This window comes from Pongo abelii, chromosome 7 (assembly GCF_028885655.2).
Source record: "Pongo abelii isolate AG06213 chromosome 7, NHGRI_mPonAbe1-v2.0_pri, whole genome shotgun sequence".
NCBI classification, from domain to species: Eukaryota; Metazoa; Chordata; class Mammalia; order Primates; family Hominidae; genus Pongo; species Pongo abelii.
Genome location: NC_071992.2, coordinates 11,140,178 through 11,148,105, shown reverse-complemented (window position 1 = coordinate 11,148,105; position 7,928 = coordinate 11,140,178). Strand labels below are relative to the sequence as shown.

The 7,928-nt window shown below is 40.8% G+C and overlaps 1 non-coding gene across 1 annotated transcript; it reads right to left on the bottom strand.

Moving 5' to 3' along the window:
• Positions 1-1,758: 1,758 nt before the first annotated feature.
• On the bottom strand, positions 1,759-1,865 carry LOC112134728 (U6 spliceosomal RNA). Its single transcript, XR_002916091.2, has one exon. It is a non-coding gene; the product is annotated as a U6 spliceosomal RNA (small nuclear RNA).
• Positions 1,866-7,928: the final 6,063 nt, after the last annotated feature.

Sequence of the window (7,928 nt, the reverse complement as noted above, 5' to 3'; positions counted from 1 at the left end):
CTTCAATACTTTTTCTCTGAGGAACATGCAATGTGATGAAGAATATTTTATTTCCCAGAAAGCCAGAGGCTGGGCAAAGGCAGAGGGGCCTGGAGGCTGCTCCCAGGTAGGGAAACTTCTGGAGCAGGGACTTGACTCTACCTCCCAGGGGGACCGCATGTCCAGAGTGCACTTCTGGGAAGGCTGCAGAGCTTAGAGAAGCTGGTCAGATGCCCGACGCCCTAACCCTGAGACGAAGCTGCTCCCTGCTGTCTCCTCTCACCTTTAGTGATGTTTTCAGAGCCTTAAGCTCTTGTGCAGTCTGGGCAGAAGCTGAGCCTTGTGTCTGATCTATACTGGCAGGAAGGAGGCAGCCGCTCTGGGTGAGGGGACTCCAGGCTGTGGCTGGCTCTGGCGAGGGTGGTGATGAGAGGCCCATCTATTTCCTCAACCTTAGCTGACCTACCCTAAAGCAGGAAAAGCCTGGTGATGGGGTGGGTCACATTCATTCCCATTCTGTCTCCCCTCTTGCATCAGCATTGCAGCACAGCACCCAGGAGCTTGTTAGAAAAGCAGCCTCCCAGGCCCCGCCCAGACCTCCTGGGTCAGAAAGAATGAGATCCCCCGGGCAATGCATGTGTGCAGACAAGTTTGAGAAACGCTGCTGCTCTAGATACTAGGTTAGCAAAGCACTGCAGAAGTGTGGGCAGAGGAGCCGCACAGTCCTGGTTTCAAATTCTGACCCACCACTCCCACCCACAGGACCCACTCCATGTTTCTCAGCTTCTCTGAGCCTCAGTTTCCTCCTACGCAAAATGAGGACAATCATAGCACCCACTCTTTAGAATTGGAGGAGGACTAAAGTGTCCAAAGTATGGGCAGTGCCTGGCCCATGGGAGGTGCTGGGGGTGAGAATCCTCCTTCTGGAGCTTCCTTCCTGGCAAGTCCTCTGGAGTGAGGCTGAGGAATGGGTGTTTTTAGAAACTTCAGGTAGCTCTGATGCAAGGCCAGGTGATACCATCCCCTGTCCTTTACAGTACCTGACCCGGGAATTGTACCCAGGGCACCCTCGTGCACTGGGATAAGACTGATGCGGGTTGGAAGGCGGAGCTCCCTGCAGTGGGAGAAGGATGGCAGGGAGCAGTGGTCCGGGCCTTGGAAGCATAAGGGAGATGGGTTTGCTGCTGGAAGCCATTGGTGCATTCTCAGCTGAGGCACAGCCTGACAGCCACAGAAGGGAAAGGGGAGTGAAAGGGGAGGTGGCAGTTTTAGAATAGCCATCTTAGGAGCTTGGCTGGGAAAGGACAGTTATTTGAAATAACAGAGAATCAGGGAGATTCTTCAGAAAAGAGAGAACTGAGATGGTGTTAAGGTAGGGAACGCTATCCTGAATAACAATAATTTCCCCTGAATAACTAAATGTGGGTTTTTGTTGTTGTTGTTTGTTTGTTTGAGACGGAGTTTCAGTCTGTCGCCCAGGCTGGAGTGCAGTGATCTTGGCTCACTGCAACCTCCACCTCCCGGGTTCAAGTGATTCTCCTACCTCAGCCTCCCAAGTAGCTGGGGTTATAGGCATGTGCCACCGCACCTGGGTAATTTTTGTATTTTTAGTAGAGATGTGGTTTCGCCATGTTGGCCAGGCTGGTCTCGAACTCCTGACCTCAGGTGATCCAGCTGCATTGGCCTCTTAAAGTACCGGGATTACAGCATGAGCCACCATGCCCAGCCTGAATAACTAAATGTTTTTCAGCATCTAACATTTTCTTCTACAGGTTTGCTTTAAAAAAAAAACACTTCACGAATTTACATGTTATCCTTGTGCAGGTGCCATGCTAATCTTTTCTGTATCGTGCCAGTTTTAGTATATGTGCTGCCAAAGCGAGCACCAGATTTGCTTTTTCATAAGTGTTTTCTTAAAGAAATGGTATAATGAAACATACATATAGAAAGTGCATAAAACAAAAACGGACAGTTTCACAAATAGTTGTAAAGCAAAGTCCTGTGTAGCTCCTAACTAGCTCAAGAAGCAGAACCTTGCCAGCACGCAGAAGCATCTATAAATCTTGCAGGAGGCAGCACAGGCGCACCATTGACTTTAAGCTTTGCACCTGTCCCGTGAGGTGGGCATGCTTGTTCCTATTTTATATATGAGGACACCAGGATGCAGGTGTGTTACCTGGCTCCCCCAGGGCCACACAGCTAGAATCCTCGGCAGTAGAGCGAGAATTCAAACCCAGGAGTGTCGGAGCCTGACAGCACCAGCGCTGTCTCTGCAGGTGGTAAGGGGGAGGCTTGGCCACGGGGGTTGGCAGCAGGGCTGGAGGGCCAGCCTGGACGGTAGGCAGGGAGAGAATGGACTCGGGGATTGAGGTAACCCTGCTGGGCAGGGAACGCGGGAGGAGAGACACAGAGCAGGTACTCTGGGGTGAAGAGGAAGTCTGCTCTGCTCCCGAAGAGTCCCTCCTCACCATGCCTTCCCCTCACTTCTCCCTGACAGTGTCAGGAGAGTCCGTCGTTCAGCTAAAGCTTGGGAGAGGGCGCCCTTGATTCTTCCGATTAGACGAAGAGGAGCTTGGCAGGCAGGTCTGGGGACTTGCTAGTGCTGGGTCACTGAGGAGTGTCCTTTAAGGCGATGGGAGCTGAGGGGAAGAAGGAATTACTCCCAGAGAGAAGGCTCCCAGCCACGCTAGCTCACAGCCCTCAAATCCACTACTCTTAAAAGAAAATGCTCTACTGGGTGGCCTGAGGACTTGTGCCAAGTTCCAAGTAAGATAAGACAGAAAACAAGTCACTGGTCAATGACAGGTCAAGGTAAACCCAGCCAGAAGAGTTATCATTCCAAGAAGGTCACAAGGCCATTATACAACCTTCGGAATGAGACGTTTCTGCTTTTCCATAAGCAGCTGGGAATTTCTGAGACCTGTTTACAGAGAATTAGAACTTCTAATAAAGGATATGTGAGCAATATCACTTTGACCCTTGGCCTCCATCTGCCCAGTTCCCACACCTCCCTAGGTAAACTTTATTCTAGTTTCTCATGCATCTTTTCAGAGCTTTAAACGTGCATATCTGAGCAAATCAAACACTAGATTTGTATTTCCCCTCCATGACAAGTTTAACAATCTAGAAGATGGGTTGGTGGATTGTCTCCTACACCACTGAACCTGTCTCTGAGTCCCAAGAATCAGTCAGTCTAGTTAAACAGTCAACAGTTGCGTCTCATTTCGGGCAGCAGTGTTACAGGTGGGCTGCCACCAAAGTTAGACCTCTATATGGTGCGAGTATTTAATGAGAGGCATTTCTATGAAAACAAAAGAAAAACAAAAGTTAGTAATTAGAATAAACTATAAACTCAGTTTTTCAGCTCAGAAAGCAGCCAGGTGAGAAGATTTCTGCATTTGGGCTGAAAGCATCTTCAGCTGGAGTGGGAGCGGGCAGTGGCAATTTCACAGGTTTCCCCACTTTACAGTTTGCATCAGGTGTTCCAGGGGCGTTTCTGAGTAGTCCATATAGCAGCAGGCGTGAGGACCACGCATACATAAGTTGCTGCGCTTTCTCTATCGCTTGTGTCAAGTCATCCAGCTTTCATTTGCAGGGCTTCAGGAAGAGAGCAGTTCTCGTTTCAGTGATTCCAACCCAGAAGGGTGGGAGAAAAATATTAGTTTGGAGACCTGTAGCCAGACATTGCTGGAAACTAGAATTCAGGATCCAGTCCAGATTGTAGGTGAGTAACAAAAACCTCAAAAACAATGAGCTAGAATCTAATAACGAGTGCATATAGTTTTCTTCTGAAACATAATTTTTCTTTCTATAGTCATTTCCATTTCTACCAAAGATTATCAAAGTAAGACTAATTTGTTTGCAAAATAGTGTTTGCAAAAGTAATTATTTGTGCAAGTGCCACAACAATAGTGATTGACTATATAGGCTCTTTCAAAATTTGCTTTACTGGAACTTTTGATAAGGAACCTCAAGTTAGACTTTTAAAAGCCTCTTGAGGCCAGAAGCCAGGCTAGTAACTTGCCATCAGACTTTGCCTGCAATACCTATAGATTTGGGTGAATTCCTTTCTTCTCAGGATCCCCAAAATATTCTATAGTTCCTGGGCCTGCCAGAAGGTGACATTACTTACTCACTTGTAAGGTTAGAAACTCTTTTAAGCCAGGCCAGTTTTTCCAATGGGGGCTTTACTGGTTCCAGTAAAGTAAATAAACTTTACTGGTTTTAGTTCCTTAAAAATGTCTGGTCATGTCTGAAAATATGATATTCCAGTCAAAGCCTTGGTCATATAATCAGTGTTTCCAATTTTGTCCTGTTTCAAGGAGAATATACTTATTAAACTTGTGCAAATAACTATAATTGTCATAAAAATAAGAGTACCCATAAATAGTTTCTAAATTCTGGAGGGATCAGGGAGGAAGAAAAAAACTAAATGTTCTAATTTTGTTAACAACAATATACTAAATTGCTGTAAGTTATAGGTAGCTTAAAAGAAAAAAAGGTTTCCTTAAATCTGGAAAACAAAGAAGAAATGTTTCAAATAAAAGTCATAAAAATTATCCCCTTCATTTCATGTAGTCTCATGTAATTAATATTCTTCTCGATCTTGGTTAGCAGTTTCATGAACCCACTAGTTTCTTCATAAGAGTTCTAGAAATTCGTACCCCATCCAATGGTGTGATCTTAAAGTTATCAGAAACCTTTATTCCAGAGTAGAGTCTTTTTCATGAATCTCCTTGAAGAAGCAGCAGTTTTGGACTGTAGCTGATTACAAATGCTTTCAGAGAAGAATCAAAGTAAAACAACTGCCTGTGGATGAAAAAAGACATTCAATGGCCGTGGTTAAAGATTTGATGAGAGTTCACCACCATAATGATGCAATTGTCAAGGAAATGTGGTTATTTCTGTGGCATATTGCATTTTAATACAATAACTAAAATTATGACTGATAGCATTATACTAGGACATGTCAGATTTCTAGGAGTTATGTATAATTTCTGGAACACTTGTATCAATATCATATCCACAAACATAACATAAAGGTTTAGCATCACTTATTATTTGACAATGTTTCTCATATAATGTAACATATCCTGTAAGTCTAATTAGTTTAATAGCTCTCTTTTACAAGGTGAGAGACAAATCCTATGGAACTTTCCAGAGGCCTTCTGAAATGTTCCAAAATTAGTTTGAGGTCAAAAACATTTAATTTATAATTTGATTTGGGGAAGTTGTTAAAAATGTTGAAAGGTTTAGGACATTTGTTTGAAAAGAATCACAGATCACTATAAAACAATACCAAAATGACAAAAAATTGTAAAGACAAATACAGAAGGTTACATAATTGTAAAAATAAATGAGCTCCTTTATTATTGAGAAGACTCATTTTTCTTTTCTTCTTTTTTTTTTTTTTTTTTTGAGACAGGATCTCATTTCATCACCTAGGCTGGAGTGCACTAGCATGATCCTGGCTCATTACAGCTTTGACCTCCTTGGGCTCAGCTGATCCTCCCCTCTCAGCCTCCTGAGTAACAGGGACTACAGGCACATACCACCACACCTGGCTAATTTTTTCTATTTTTTGTAGAGATGAGGTTTTGCCATGTTGCCCAGGCTGGTCTTGAACTCCTGACCTCAAGCAATCCGCCCACCTTGGCCTCCCAAAGTGCTGAGATTACAGGCGTGAGCCACTACACCTGGCCTTGATTTTCTTAAGTAATCAAAGACCTGATAGAAAACGACATGAAGCACAAGAAATTATTTTTGTAAAAAAGAAAATCTTTGTGTCCTGGTACAATTACTTAAAAGATAAAGAAAAATCTTCACATTCTCAGACTGATACTGCAAGAAAACTTGGCCATTTTGACAAAGAGGATGAAATTCTAGTTTTGCATCATCATATTAGTAATATGGAAGCTAATTTTAAGAAAACCTTATAAATAAAATAAAGCTCATTTTAGCCAGCTTTGCCCACATAACATTTTCCCCCCAAGATTCTTTTTCCACAACCCTTTTAAAATATTTTTAAAAATCGATCTTTATTTATCTTCCTACATTTTTCTTTTTCTTATTCTGGAACAACTGTTCATTATAGTTTAGTACAGAATTAACTACTCCTTTTTCCATTAACAGAAAATACAGCTTCATGCCTTACAATTTTCCTTACCAAAAATACATCTTACTTTCCTTGTATATTTTGCATACAGGATTGTTTCCCTTATTGTTTCTAGTAGTTTTAATTACATATATTAATTAGAATTTTAATCTTCAGCAATTGTAGTTTATCACATTCCATAGATTAAAGCCATAATTTCTAAAAATCATGTGCTTCTCCTTAGTACAATTTTTCATGTCTATTAACAGATCCAAATTTTGGCTTCTCTATACCATATAAAAAACAAAATGCCAATGTATATAAACTTAAATTTATGCTTAGTAATTAATGTTTCAATGTTTTAAGTGACTTAGAAATGACTCAGATATGGCCAGGCACGGTAGCTCACGCCTGTAATCCCAGCACTTTGGGAGGCCCAGGCGGGTGGATCATGAGGTCAGGAGTTTGAGACCAGCCTGACCAACATGGTGAAACCCCGTGTCTACTAAAAATACAAAAATTAGCTGGGCGTGGTGGCGCACACCTATAATCTCAGTTACTGAGGAGGCTGAGGCAGGAGAATCACTTGAACCCAGGAGGCAGAGGTTGCAGTGAGCCGAGATCATACCACTGCACTCCAGCTTGGGCAATAGTGAGACTCAGTCTCAGGGGGAAAAAAAAAAAAAAAAAAAGAAATGACTCAGATATGTAATGAGTATTTATTACTTAATTTAATTTAGCATAGCTTTAAGGTTGCAAGTTACCAGAAAAGTTTTCTGAAACTATTTTTAAGTAGACCTGTTTTATAAAACATAATTATTATTGAAAAGTTCATGTATATACTTTTTGGTCACTTGTACATTATTTAATTCACTTGTTTTTAACAATTATTCTTGGATGTCTCATGGGCATTTTTTATGAGAACTTAAAGCCATCATCTTATTTTATTTTTGTTTACAAATCAGGTATCAAAAATATCACAGAGGCAAAGAAGTAAAAAGTTAAACATAATTCATTCTCTCTCTCTCTGTCTCTGTCTATCTATCTATCTATCTGTCTATCTATGTTTTTACTTTCATGAATGATATGTGTCAAGCAATTTATTTTTACTGTGTGTTCTGCTCTTAGGTTGGGTTTTTAGTTTTATGTTTTTAAACGTCAAGCAGGGACAACACAAACCTGTGTGGCCAGCAAACTCAGGGAAAAATGTGTATCTGAATTATATTTCATACTTACAATTCTGAAGACACTCATATTTTTATTTTACCAATAATTTAAAAGCTAGCTTTATTTACCAAAGACTTAGCCAAGTCATGTGATTTTTTAAAAAAAAATTTGGGCGAGAGTCTATATGTCTGAGAGTTTTAGGAATGCCTAATTTATCTGAGCATTCATTTATCTCTAAGCCAATTTGAATAGAGCTCCTTTAAGGGTTTTATAAATTAATTTAGTAACACTATCTGGAGGTGGAAAAATATTAAATATGCATAATATACAAATATACATACATAAACTTACAGACAAATACAGCTTTCATTCTAACATTTAGTCACAAGTCAGTAAAACATAGTAATACAAACTCATTGATTTATTTCCAATTTACATTTTTATCCGAATTGTGTTTCTGACAAAGATGGGACAAGTTAAGTTTACCTGCTTACATAGCTAAAGGTTTTTTACCAACGTTTGTGGAAAAGACTTGAGATTTTTATTTGCCCAATTCCCAAATAGTTCCTTTAAAAAACGTGACAGTCATTTCCCTGGTTTGTATTTCCAAATGATAGTTTTCAGGTTTTAGAGAAGACAGGATAGGGAATCATCTCAAAAGCACAGAAAAATAATGCAAGGTTTTTTT